The 14,134-nt window shown below is 51.0% G+C and overlaps 1 protein-coding gene across 3 annotated transcripts in view; it reads left to right on the forward strand.

The window, feature by feature from the left end:
- Positions 1-509: 509 nt before the first annotated feature.
- ASAP1 (ArfGAP with SH3 domain, ankyrin repeat and PH domain 1) overlaps positions 510-14,134 on the forward strand; it is a 339,905-nt gene continuing 326,280 nt past the window's right edge. For 2 of the 3 annotated variants that reach the window (XM_015474408.3, XM_025001432.2), the window contains exon 1: positions 510-856. The gene's annotated coding sequence lies outside the window, so the exon portion shown is untranslated. 3 annotated transcript variants of the gene reach the window in all.

A 14,134-nucleotide genomic window follows, 5' to 3' on the forward strand; every position in this document is an offset into this window, starting at 1 on the left:
CTGGGCCCAACATGAGGAAATTAGCAACGAGGAAGCAGTGAAAGGGGTGGGAGGGTGGTAGTCAGGTAAAGTAATTTATTTTATGAAAAATAGGGGAACCGGCCAGGACATTTCAAGTTCATTCTCTGCAGGATGGGAGAGGGGCCAAGGTCCTTTCCTGGTGTTGGGGGACTTAGAAAGGCACCTCCCAAGGCCAAGGTTTTATCAGGACAAATCCGATCCCTTCTACATCTGAGCAGGGAGGAGGCAGGCCAGCGCGAGTGTGGGGCCGAAGAGGCAGGAGACACTGGCCCTGCTCGCACGCCGGAGGCGGGGGGTCGGAGACCCCGCTGGTCCGCCGCCGGGTGTCCAGCCGCGGCGCTCCGGGTAGCCACCGGCCCCCTGACTTCCCTCCTGCGTGCCGGCGGGCCAAGGGTTAAGCGAGGCGGGAGCCCCCGGCGCGGGGCGGCCCCGGGACCGGGAATGCTTAGTCAGGATTCCGATTTCCTGTCGAAGTGTTTGGATTTCCTGGAGCCCGCGCCCTCCGCCGCCGAGCGGGATCGTCCGAGCCGCGCGCGTCGCTGCGGCCTCCTCCCCTCGGCACATGGTCGCCCGCCCCTTCCTGCGCCGCGCTCGGCTCCCGCGCCTCGCTGCCGTCGCCGCCGCCGCGGGCGGGCTCTCTGCGCTCGGGCAGCCCCCGGCCCGCGCCTCCCGCCCGCCGGCTGCTCCCGCCGCCGCCGCCGCCGCCTCCCGCTTTCCGCTGCGAGAGCCGCGATCGGCCGGCCGAGGGGAGCCGGGGCGCGGGCGTCTGCGCCGCCGCCAGGGAGCCGCCGCCGAACCCGCGATGGAATAATGCCCAGCGGCCCGCCCGGTCCCGGTGAGTTGCGGGGCCCTCGGGCGGGCTCGGCGGGGCCGCACGGGGGTCTCGTCGGCGCCTCCTTGCTCGGCTCCCGCGCAGAGAGGCGCCGGCACGGGGACGCCGGGCGGCTCCCGGCTCCATTCGCGCTGGGGTACTGGCCGTGGGCTTCGCAGGGCCGGGCTCGGCCGTCTGGGGGGCTGAGGGTCTGCGCCCCCCGAGGCGCGGGGGTGGGGAGGGTGGGACCACCCGTGGGGGTTTGGCGCGCCCTCCCGGAGAGGGGTCCAGGCCCCGCCGATCGGGCGCCCTCCCGGCCGACCGCGGCATTGTCTCGGGCGCGGCGGAGGAAAGTTCCCCGCCGTTTCTGGAGCCACCGGCCCGGCCCCCGGCCCCCGGCCCCCGGCCGGGACTCGGCGCTGCCAGGCAGGCCCTAGACCACTTGGCTTACAGCGAACGAAACTAAAGAGAAAAATTAAAAAAAAATCCATTCGGGGCTTGGGGTTTGTTCCCGGGAAGCCAGGAAAGTGGCTTGTGTTTTTCTCCTTGTACGATTTGGAGACCTGCTGCATTTTCTGAGAGCGACGGTAAGTTTCAAACAAACAAACAAAAAAACTCTCTGGCGTCTGGTATTCTGCGGTTTCATACATCCCGAGTGTTCTTCCCGGGCATTCCTAAAGCGGTTTCCTTCAATAATTAATTTTTCCACTAGCGCAGGCGGATGGAGGGCCAACTTCAGACCATCCTCAGCGTGACCTCAGCTTTACCCGCGCTAATCAGAGAGAGCAAGAACTTTCTCCCGCTTTTTCCGCATAGACTCGGTCAGGTTGTCTTGGCACATTGGATCCTGGAATGACAGCCGGGCACGGATTGCTGAGTAATGTTCGGGATTGTAAAACATAGTTCAGTGTTGAGGCCAGTTTTGTCCCTCCATCAGAGTGCAGCCCAGGGCTTTCCCGTTTTGCAGTTGGAGATTCACCTTATAACAGATAGATCTTAGATGCAGATCTGGAAGCGGCAAATCTCAACAGTTTAGGAAGAAACAGGACGTTTGAGAGCAGTTGTTGCTGCCCCTTCTAATTATTCCTGCAGCCAGAAGAGGTGACTGGGACTTATGGAAAGTCACATGGCCAGGGCTCAGACTCCCTGACCAGTGCTCCTTACACCGTCAGTTTCTGGCCTGTGTCAGCCATGAAGCATGTCTTCTTGGCATTGTAACTTTCATCATTTTTAGTGCCTTCTCTTGTTTTGTCTTATCTGTTATTGCTGCTATTTCTGAGATATGCAGTTACCTCAAACTGCTTATTTTGAGATAAGAGTAAGAGAAGAAATTCCCTAACCCGTACTATTCAGTCACTAAATGGATTTGGAGCTTCAGTCACCAAATGGATTTTTTTTTCCCCCCCAGAAATTGGGTTTGAAATATAAAATGGGTGGCTTCTTCTATGGGGGATGACTTTTCTCTATTTTGTTCTTTTGTATGAAGTAGAAACTCCCAGGTCCAGAAAAGGGCAGTGTCTTAGCACATAATATACTCTGTGATGTTCTCTAGGCTTGACTTCCAGCCCCCCTGTATCTTGTGAGCTCGGCAGCCCATCTATTTTTCTCCCTATGAGAGCTCCAAAGGGCTGGTTTTTCATTTTTAGTAGGCGATGATGTTGGAGAGAAAGGACTTTTTCGAAAGCTTGCCATTTGGTGAAGGAAATTGAAATTCTCTCCACCTCCCCACTCCTCACCAGCCACAGTGAGCCAGATTTTGCAAACGCAATCACAGTCTTGCAGGCCCCCATGTGAATGTGTACATTCAAATAGGACCCTCCCTCGCCCTTCTTGAGGATGCACCTCCCGGCGGCGGGCCTCTCCACACTGCGCCCAGGAGGCTAAAGTCTAGAGCAGCTGTGTTTGTACCTTCCCAGGCCATGTACCTGTCCGTAGCCTGTTAGAAGCCAGGCCCCACAGCAGGAGGTGAGTTTCAGGGTAGAGGTTTTACACCTGTGTTAACAGCTGCTCGGCCTTGCTCGCATGACCACCTGAGTTCTGCCTGTCAGATCAGTAGCAACATTAGATTCTCATAGGACCCCAGACCATCCGTATTGTGCTTGAATCAGTCTGAACTCCACCCCCCGCTCTGATCCATGGAAAGATTATCTTCCATAAAACCAGTCCCTGGTGCCAAAAGGGTTGGGGACCGCAGGTCTAGAGGAAAGGCAGGAGCCTGTGTTACCTGGAAGCTCATCGTTACTGTATTTTCCCTCCAAGTTCTCAGTGTCTTGGACTGGATCCCATGTCCCCGTTCTCGTTTTTCCCTCCTGTGTATCTCCTTCCCGCTTCTCTCCCAGCCACTCTGTCCGCGTGGGCTGGAGAGCAAGTCTTTTCTGTGGGCTGTGTGACTGAGGCCCCATGTCAGCGATGGTGACAGTGTCTCTAGCATTTATTGAGCCTTTGCACTGTGTCCTGGGTCTGCCCCCTCCTAAGAAGTCCCAAGGAGGAGAGGGAGTTGCTTCTTTGGGAACCTTGCCCAGAAAGGACATCACTTTTCAGATTCATCTGGAACCTGAGTCATTCTTTCATTCATTTTGTGCACATTTGCTAAGTGGCTCCCCTGTGGGAGGTGCCAGGAGCGCAGAGATGGATAGGATCCTGTGTTCAAGGCCTTCTATTTCCAGCCTCATCTCTCAGGGTCAGCCTTGTGCTTTCTCTTTTAATTAGTCCTTTCAGCAAGGCTGTACTGAGTGCTTCATGCTAAGCACTGGGTGAAGTCCTGACAATACAGTGATGAATAAGATAGACCTAGCCTCGCCCTCCTGGGGCTCACATTCCAGAACAAAGGAGAAGGTAATTTCTAATGAATGAAAGATGCTAGCGCTTGTTATTAAAGAAACACCAGGGATCAAAATGATGACTGAAGTGAAGAGGGATGGGGAGTAGGGATGGCCCTAGTTTTGCCAGGGAAAGACCTCTCAGAGTCTGAAGATTCGAGAAGAAACTGGCCTGGGCGGAGAGGTTGCTGGAGAGGGGGCATTCCACACAGGGAGCTCAGAGTATGCAGGGTTCTCTGCACGAAAGAGCTCAATGTGATCCCAGAAGTGAGGAAAGTGGGGCGATGAACAGGACAGAGTGTAAGGGAGCGACAGGGAGGATGCTTGGGGGTGAGGGTGAGGTTTCAGAGGGAGGCAGGGGCATCATGCTGGGGATAACCACCCCTACCAAGTACAAAGAGGAACTGATGAATATAGGCTCAGGAGTGGGGTCTGATTGACATTTTAAGGAGATTACTTTTATAAGAGTGGATCACAGGGGGCGAAGAGCAGAAGCAGAGAGATAGGCATGTAAATAAAATTGCAGGCAGATTCTTCACCATCTGAGCCACCAGAGAAGCCCATGTTAGTGTATGCATGTGTATGTGTTATATAATGATAAATAGTGTATTAGTTTCTTCTTGCTGCCATAACAAATTGCCACAAACTTGGTGGCTTAAAACACCACCAGTTTGTTCTCCTTTAGTGCTGGAGTTCAGAAGCCTGAAATGGGTCTGATGTCAAGGTGTGGGCAGAACTCTTTTTTTTCTGGAGGCTCTAGAGAATGATCTGTTCCCTCGTCTCTTCCAGTTTCTAGAGGCTTCCTGCATCCCTTGGCTCCTGACCCTTTCCTCCAACTTCAAAGCCAGCAATGTTGGTCCTAGTCCTTCTCATGCTGCCATCTCTGGTTCTCTCTTCTTTTCCACTTTTGAGGACCCTTTTGATTACAGCAGCCCTCCTGTATAATCTAGAATGAAAGTGTTAGTCGCTTAGTTGTGTCTGACTCTTTGCAACCCCAAGGACGGAAGCCCACCATGCTCCTCTGTCCATAGAATTCTCCAAGCAAGAATACTGGAATGGGTTGCCATTTCCTCCTCTAGGGGATTTTCCCCACCCAGGGGTCAAACCCAGGTCTCCTGCATTGCAGGCAGATTCTTTACCCCTGAGCCACCTGAGAAGCCCTAGAAGAATCTCCCTATTTTAAGGTCAACTGATTAGTGACCTTATTTCCATCTTCAGCCTTAGTTCCCTGTTGCCGGGTGACCTGTGTAGCCTGACGCATTCACAATTCCTGGGGATTTGGACGTGGACATCTTTGCAGGCTGGTAGGGGAAGATGTTGTGGGGGCTGTGGGGCAAGGCCCCTAACCAGTGAGGGAGGGGAAGCCAGGGACATCTTCCTTGAGATAGTGGTACCTGTATGGAAGTCAGTCTCTACTTGTATCCTCACCGCCCTTCCAAGTGTTTCACTGTCTTGCTGAGATTTATTCATTCCTCCATTCAAGGTCTTGTCGATGCCCGGCTTTACGTGGGGAGTCAAGAGTTGAGGATTCATTTCGCTGCACATCCTTCAGGCTGCAGGCCAGATTGTTCACTTGCAACTCAGGACACTCACTTTTTTTTAATCGCACCTCATGAATCAGTTAAACTGACCAACCTATGAACACCCTCCCCCAGCCACCCTACCCCGCATCCACGAAGGAGTGGAGACTGAGGGGGCTTGGTCCTCTCTTTAAAATTGCCTGGGGTTGATCTCCTGGGACGGCAGGAACCCCAACATGGTTGCCTTTTGTACAGATAAAACCTCGGTTCCTGAGCTATGGTTACTGTCCCCAGCCTCAGCCATTCCTGTTCCCAAAGCAGGCCATTGGCTTTAAGAGAAGTCAGGAGAGGGCGTGTGGTTTGATCAGGACAAATATATCTGAACCGAAAGGGGGAAAAGCATCCCAAGGCCTGGCCTCCTCGTGGCTTGTGGCAGGCGACTGCATCTTCCCAGAGTAAAGGAAACGCACCATGATGGGACGTGTAGCCACGTTGCTGCGAGGGGCTGATTAAGACCAGATTGCGAACATCTTCCCCGTTATTTGGAAGGAAATGGGCTCTTGTTCCAGCTACTCCCCAGAAACAGTGTCCAGAGACCTTCGTGCCAGGGGAGCCCCATCAGCTCTGCCGGCCAGTGCCATGCCAAGTGCAGGGAGACTGAGGTCCCTCACTGCCTGCTCTTCCCCTGCCGACCCCCATCCCTTTGGAAGTGCCACCAACTAGCTGGTCTTGTAGTATTTTTGGCATTTCCCCTTCCTTTACCGGTCTAAGTCAGGAAATGCAAAAAGTGCACAGCGTTAGAAAAACAGAAATGAGCAAGCAGTGTCTCTCCAACGGAGGGATACCAGGTGGAAGTCTGGTTAGACTTGGAGTAAAGAAGCGTGACTGTCAGTGCGTCCCCCAGATGTCGCGAGGCTTCCCGAGAACCAGGCCCACGCCAGGCATCCGTGGGCAGGACAAGAAGGAGAGGGTCCAGCCTGTTTGTGGTTTCTGGGGAATGGCTCGTCTTTCCCTCATCAAGACTCATCATGTGTTTTTCCAGCAAGGCATCTGCCTTTATAAAACTCTTGCCTATGGGATGATACTGGGTGCCTGTTTCATTGTAGTTTTGTAATGAAATAATTATCCTTTCGAGTGGGAGGGATATCTAAACGAGAGGGAAACCTAAAAGGGAGGGGATATATATTTATAAGTGTGGCTGATTCATTTTCTTATGCAGTAGAATCTTAACATTTTAAAGCAACTGTACTGCAATAAAAATTAATAAAACAGAATAAACCATTTGTCCCTCTTACAGCTACAGTCTTCTTTTAATTGTTAAAAAGTTAAAATACAAATCATTTTTCTTATTGAAATACAGTTGCTTTAAAACGTTATGTTAATTTCTGACTCAGTTATACATATATATATATCTTTTTTCATATTCTTTTCCATTTTGGTTTATCACAGGATATTAAATATCATTCCCTGTGCTATACAGTAGGACTTTATTGTTTATCCATTCTGTGTCTACCAGTTTTCATCTGCTAATTCCAACCGCCTAGTCCATCAGAAATGCAGAAAGGCACCCCAGTAAAAGACCATTATATAGGCAACTTGCCCTCAAATGGTTCAGAAAATAATTATATGTATTTTCTGAATACATAAAAATTACATCAGAGGGAAAAAAAAAGGGAAAAAAAGTAAGGGGAGTAAAATATTAACCACCAATGAAGGTAGGTAAAGGGCATGTGTGTTCTTGTACTATTCGTATTGACATTTCCAAATAGGATTTTTGCAGACTGAAGGGGGGAAATAGAACAGGGCTCAACACGAATCCCAGGGATGGGGGAGCCTGGTGGGCTGCCGTCTATGGGGTTGCACAGAGTCAGACACTACTGAAGCGACTTAGCAGCAGCAGCAGCAGCATTCCATGGTGATTGTGACCTTGATTCAGGATGGCCCAGAGGAAGCCAGAAGATGCTGGGGTCTGCTACGGACCCCACCTTCCTGGTGTCCTCACACTTTTCTGTACTGAACCAAAATCATGGAGGAAAAGCATCCCGCACGAGGCATGCAGAAATGCAAGCATCATCACAGCCATCCCGTATGGAAATGCACTTGCTGGTGTGGTTGCCTCCCCTTCAGACTGAGCATCTGGAGGGGCGCGGGTGGGGGCTCTGGCTCACTCTTCTTGCCCCCTCGTGCTGGGCACAGGCCAAGGGCAGGCACTGGGCAGGGAGGCGGAATCGAGTGCCTTGGCTTCTGCGTCACCATGTTTCTTCCATTTTCTCATCATTGAGTTTCTATTTGACAACTCTCCATTTTACTTCTGGAAATTCCCTCTGGTTCTCTTTCCAATCCATTGGCTTTGAATCCTTGGGTCTTATTCTTCCATGAGAATTCTTCATTCTTATTTCATATCTTTACTTTAAAACGTACTGATATTCTTTTTCAGACTGCCCTGTTGTTTAATTCTGGAGGAGCCTATTTTCCCATTTCCTGCATCTTCTGATTTGAAGGGCATGGTGGTTCATACCCTGCCTTTTCTGGGTAGCAGAAGAGGATTTACAGAGCTGGTTTTGTGTTTCAGCCGAGGCTCTGAGGGTTTCCTAGGTCCTGGAAATGCTGCTGTGGTAACTGCTGAGCCCGAGACTTTTAACCCCAGTCCGTGTTTTTAACCCCAGTATCTTTGAGCTCTGCGTTCATACTTAGGGCTTCAGAGTTTGCACAGAAGCCTTTTTCTCCCCCATCCAGACCCAGAGGCAGAATGCGCTTTCTTGTCATTTCTCTGCACTGGAGAGAGGAATCGTTTTGGTCCACTTTCAAAGGAGGCTGGGATCTCTGTGGGGTTGTGGCCTTATGGAGGATTCTCAGCTGTCCTGTCCTGCAGGCACCAAGCAGAGACCAGCCAGCTTAATACACTGAGTCTTCTTTTGCAAATGAGGAAAAGAAAGAACACTTACAAAAATGTAAAAACTGCCATTTCCAGAAAAGAAAACCAGAATCCTTATCAGACCAGTAGCAAAGATGTGATTCAGAGCAGCAAGCACTTTGAACACTTTCTGCATGTTCACCCTGCAGAGGAGTGGTTTGGGGAGGCAGGAAGGAGCTGGGCCTTAAAATGTCTTGTTCATCTTTGTAACTCCCAGTGCAGAGAAGACAACAGGTATTTAAGGAGAGAGGGAAAGAGAAAGGAATTGTATGTATCGAAAAAGACAAATAACTGATATGGGTGACAGACTAATGGAAAGGAGCAATGAATTGAGGCTCAGAAGTCCAGAGTTCTAGTCTGGAAATTGACTAGATATTGACTGTGATGTGACTGTTACAAGCAGTCACTTACCTTCTTGGAAGCGCCCTTCCTTACCCCTGTCAAAAGGTGGTAATAATTCTGTCCTGACCCCGACTCCTTGCCGGGTTGCATGAGGTCACGAATGTGGGAGGAGGGAGCCTCAGAGGGTATGGGGGCTTTCTTGTCCTCAAGGTGGAAGGGCCCTGTGTCCTCCAGCTGCACCTTGTTTTGAAGACTCCCCTCCCCGCCTGCCTCCACCTTGTCTCCTCACCACCGTGCGCACTGGGTTTTCCAGGGAAGAGCTGCAGGCATTTCGGGTCTTCAAAGCTTGTGAGACTAAGGGGCTATTCCCTGGTGTATGGGCAGTAGTTGGGCACTGGGGTGGCTGAATGGCTCCTGTCTCTTTCCCCTGGGAGGTCCCCCCCAGATCCCATAAATGAGGGCTGAGCTGCAGCTGGGAGCCCTTGCCGGGTGGAATTTGTACATTGTGTTGCCTTCGTGCTGTTTTCTGAGATAGTCCTCTGGATAATGGAGCTCAAGATCTCTGTGGGGTCTGTCCTTTGGTCAGGTCACTCTCATGCCTGGGTTGCTTTGGTAGATGTAAGTAGTAGCATTTGTCATGATACAATGGGAAAACCACTGGACTTGGAATCAATAACAACAGCTAATATTTACCCTATGGACTGTAGCCCGCCAGGCACCTCTGTCCATGGGGTTTCCCAGGCAAGAATACTGGAGTCGGTTGCCATTTCCTCCTCCAAGGGATCTTCCCAACCCAGGGATCAAACCCTTGTCTCTTATGTCTCCTGCATTGGCAGGCAGATTCTTTATCACTAGCGCCATCTGGAAAGCCCTTATCGTACATTAATACATGTCAAACATTGCTTTAAGCAGCTTTCCTATGAGTTCGTTTAATGCTTGTAATAACCCTGTGAAACAGGTACTCTTTTTCTCCTCATTTTATGTGGGAGGAAACAGACACACAGGGACTAATTTCCCCAAGGTCATACACCTCACAAGTGGCAAGATTTTAAGCGAGGCTGTCCGTGTTCACTGCCCACACTCGACCATTGCCTCTGAAGACTTGAACTTGAATTCCATGCCCTAATTCCTCATGTGGCCTTGGGAGAGTCTGCCTTTCACTTTTCTCTTAGCTTTTCTGACCGTCAGTGTCCTCTTCTGTAAATTTTGAAAAAGCTTGCAGGTTTTTTAAAAAAAGGTGTTAAACCAAGCCATATATTAATATACATGAAGTGGTGCCAGACACATAATCGGTTCTAAACAAAAGTGAGTGGGTTCCATTTGCAGGATCAGCAGGGGAAGGAAAAATGAGTTCTCATTTGCAAGATCAACAAGGGAAGGAATAAAGTAAGGACCAATTCAGTTTAGAGATTCTTCCCTGCACACACTTTTACTGCATATCCCGCTGTGTGCTAGGCATCTGGGAGACAAAGGTGAAAACTCAGGGTCCATGGGCTAGAGCATCTTATAGCTGATTAGAAGAGAAAGATGTAGAACTGTTTGCAGTTTTGAACTGATGTTCGTCCTCACCACAGCAAAGCTACATAGGCATGGATGGCCATGAGTGTGCAGGGAAGGGAGAGTGCCCCAGTGGGGCAGAAAGGGGAACCTTTGGGGAAAACATGCTCTAAGAATTTATGAGCCAGGGTGGGTGGGCTCTTAGTGTGTGGAGGGAGTGAGGAAGGGTCTCCAAGGCTGAGAGTAGCTGGATCACAGTCCTTCTGATAGGAATGTGCTGGGTATTTTTAATTAATCAATTACTTTTTATTTATTTCTTTTTGGCTGTTCTGGGTCTTCATTGCTGTGTCAGCTTTTCCATAGTGGCAAGCAGGGGGCAACTCTCTAGCCACGGCTCGTGGGCTTCTCTTTGCAGTGGCTCCTCTTGTCGCTGAGCACAGGCTCTAGGTGTGAGGGCGTCAGTAGTTGCCCCACGTGGGCTCAGTAGTTGTGGCACACGGGTTTAGTTGCTCCACAGCATGTGGGACCTTCCTGGACCAGGGATCGAACCCGTGACTCCTGCATTGGCAGGTGGATTCTTTACCACTGAGCCATGAGGGAAGCCTCTGTGCTGGTTATTTTTTTTATTGTTGAGGCCTGTTGCTCAGTCACGCAATCGTGTCTGACTCTTTGCGACCCCATGGACTGCAGCACACCAGGCCTCTTTGTCCCTGAGGAAAGAGAGGCCTAAGGAAAATATTTGTTCAAATATTTGTTCAAGGAGACAGGCAAAACTCTCAGGTAAAATACCACAGCATCCGGGGTCTCTATCTGGAACGCAGGCGTCCCTGCTATTTCCTACCCCGACTGTCACAGAACTCTGGATCCAGAAAAGCAGACTGCAATGTTTGTAGACCTTCCCGTCATAGCTCTGAGCCAGTTTCCTCTCCTAGGACAGTTACTTCCTCAGACCTAAAATAGAACCGCTGAAGGGTGGAGGTGCCGGATGTTTGCAGGTTGCACTCGGTTTAATGGTGTACTTCGGGGGCAGGCAGGTAAGAAGTTATAGAAGACGCTGTTGGCTATTTATCCATCTTTGCCCTTTTGCTTTGCTGACAGAACACTGATCTTCAGGAGCCCAACCTTCCAGGGACATTGAGAGAGATCAGTCCCAGCCCCAGTGGTGAACCTCTGTGGGCTTGTCTCCCTTGGCAGTGATTGCTTTAGGCATGGGCACATGACACAACTCTGGCTGTGAAATATACAGGCGAATTTTCGGAGGGGATGGAGAAAGGTTTTTCCCATCTTAAACGGAGGCATTTAGAAACAGCCTGTCTTCTGCTATTGTTGTTCAGTTGCTGAGTCATGTCCAACTCTGTGATTGCATGGACTGCAGCAGGCCAGGCTTCCCTGTCTTTCACTATTTCCCGGAGTTTACACAAACTCATGTCCACTGAGTCAGTGATACCATCCAACCATCTCATCCTCTGTCGCCCGCTTTTCCTTCTGCCCTCAATATTTCCCAGCATCAAGGTCTTCTCCAATTTTTGAATCAAGTGGCTGAAGTATTGGAGCTTCAGCTTCAGCATCAGTCCTCCCAATGAATATTCAGGGTTGATTTCCTTTAGGACCGACTGGTTTGATCTCCTTGCAGTCTAAGGGACTCTCAAGAGTCTTCTCTAGCACCACAGTTCAAAAGCATCAATTCTTTGGTGCTCGATTTTCTTTATGGTCCAATTCTCACATCCATACATGACCACGGGAAAAACTATGGCTTTGACTACACCATGGGACCTTTGCTATGGGATGTAGTAGGGCTGACCTGTGATACTTCGCACTATGGCAGCCATCTTGGGGCCATGAGGGGGCCTTGCTTAGGGAGAACATGTTGAGTGTGTCTGAACAGAAAGATGGGAGGAACAAGACGCTGAACACCTTACCTTGAGACTGTTTTTGAGCTGAGTTTTCTGTTAGCCCCTACACCCAATCTTAACACAAGGGTCTGGCCATGTCACATATCATTTGAGTGACTCTGGGTCTGCTATACCCTCCTCTAATAACCCTGTGCTTAGCCCAGCACCCTATTTGAAATCACCACCAACTTGTACATGTTTATACCTTGGCAGTCTTGCTATTTTTTCACCTACCAAATATACAGCTCTTTAAAGAATGGCTCAAGTGTCCCTTCTCTGTGAAGCCTTTCCCGATCCTTCCTGTTGTGATTCATCATTTTAGTCGTTGAGCACCCATAAGATTTGTTGCCCCTCCCATTGTCCCTGCCTATCCCCACTCTCATTCTTTAGTAGGTGCCTACTGTGTGCCAGCTGTGGTGGTGTACAGTGGCATTGTCCTTCATGACTGGGGGCAGACGTGTGCAGTAATGTGAGCCAGCGTGGTTTGTGTGGTCCCAGGGGAAATAAGGTATCACTGAGTAGGCAATGGCACCCCACTCCAGTACTCCTGCCTGGAAAATCCCATGGACAGAGGAGCCTGGAAGGCTGCAGTCCATGGGGTCGCTGAGGGTCAGACACGACTGAGCGACTTCACTTTCTCTTTTCACTTTCATGCATTGGAGAAGGAAATGGCAACCCACTCCAGTACTCTTGCCTGGAGAATCCCAGGGATGGGGGAGCCTGGTGGGCTGCTGTCTCTGGGGTCTCACAGAGTCGGACCCGACTGAAGTGACTTGGCAGCAGCAGCAGAGTACTTACGAAGGGGACGCCTGACCCACCCTGCACAGAGGGTCAAGAAGACTTGGCTCCAGGGTGGAACCCTTGAGCTGAATCTTAAATAATGAACAAAAATTAGCCAGAAAAAGAGGGACGGGAAGAGAAGGAAGTTCCAGGCATAGGGAGCCACTTCAGCGAGGGGTGGATGGTGCAAACAGCATGGTTTGTGCTGGGAACCGAGTGACTCGGCCTTGGTGAATCCGCTGTGTGCGGAGGGATGCCCTGAGCCTGCAGGGGCCAGGAGCCGCATCCAAAAGCTGGGGCTTTATCTTGGAGGCTGTTGAGGAGCCATTGAAAGCTTACGGCGGGGCAGTGAGGTGACCCTTGCTCTTTTGGGAAGCTGACTCTGGGTACCTTGGACCGAATGGACCGGGTGGGTGAGGCCCAGGACTGGAGGCGGGCAGGCCATTCAGGATGCTCTTGTAGGAGTTTGGCGGTGAGTGGCCCGGGAGGTGGAGAGGGAAGATACTAGGCAGTCGCACCGGCTGGCTTGGGGATGGATTGGGGGAGGGCAGAGGGAGAGCCATTGAGGACACCGAGCCTTCTGGCTTGTTTACCAGGCCGAGTCATGTTTGTCTCTCTCAAGACCACAGCCTCGCCGGACTCCTGGTCCTTCTGGTCTCTGCATCCCTGGATGCTCAGTGCTGGGCTTCAGTGGCGCACGGGTGAGAAAGAAGCAAGTCTGTGCCTCTCTTCTGCCTTCTTTCCCCTCCCACAACTTCAGCTCTTCGGTTTTCGTTTATGTGGAAGGGGAAGGGGAGCTGTGATGTGGTTTCCTGGTGTCCCGGCTTCCCTAGATCTGAGCCTTGAGAAGAGGGAAGCGGCTCTTACTGCCCGTGGCTCACTCCCTTTCCTTCTTACGCCTCCTCCAAGCCAAACAGATTCTGCAGAAGTCTGTCCCCACATCTCCAGTCCAGCCCTTCCGTGTGTCCCCACAGTTTCTGCCTCAGGCCAGGTTTCTGCGGCACCTTCACTGAGCCATCCAGCCCTTTCCCAACTCTCTGCCCTTCGCTTCATCTGTCTTCCAAGCTGCTGCCAGGGGAGTCTCCTCAAGACTTCACGTCGGGGTCACCTCCTGCTTAGTAGGAGATGAACGACTCCTACTAAGTAGGTCAACAGCTCCAGTCCCTGGCTCCGTTGCCTGAGCAGTCAGATGAAGAAGCAGGCAGCCTGGTCTTTTCAGCTGCTTTGACCTGGGGGGTCAGCCCTCATTCTCACCTTATCTTATCCTCAGGGATGTTGCTGGTTTGGTTCCAGGCCACTGCCATAGGTGGTAAAGAATCCACCTGCAATGCAGGAGACCCCAGTTGGATTTCTGGGTTGTGAAGATCCCCTGGAAAAGGGATAGGCTACCTACTCCAGTATTCTGGCCTACAGAATTCCATGGACTGTATAGTCCATGGGATCACAAAGAGCTGAACATGACTGAGTAACTTTGATTCACTATCATAGAGTGAATATTGCTGTAAATCAAGTCATGCAATTTGTTTGGTTTCCCAGTT

This window comes from Bos taurus, chromosome 14 (genome assembly GCF_002263795.3).
Source record: "Bos taurus isolate L1 Dominette 01449 registration number 42190680 breed Hereford chromosome 14, ARS-UCD2.0, whole genome shotgun sequence".
In the NCBI taxonomy this organism is placed as follows: domain Eukaryota; kingdom Metazoa; phylum Chordata; class Mammalia; order Artiodactyla; family Bovidae; genus Bos; species Bos taurus.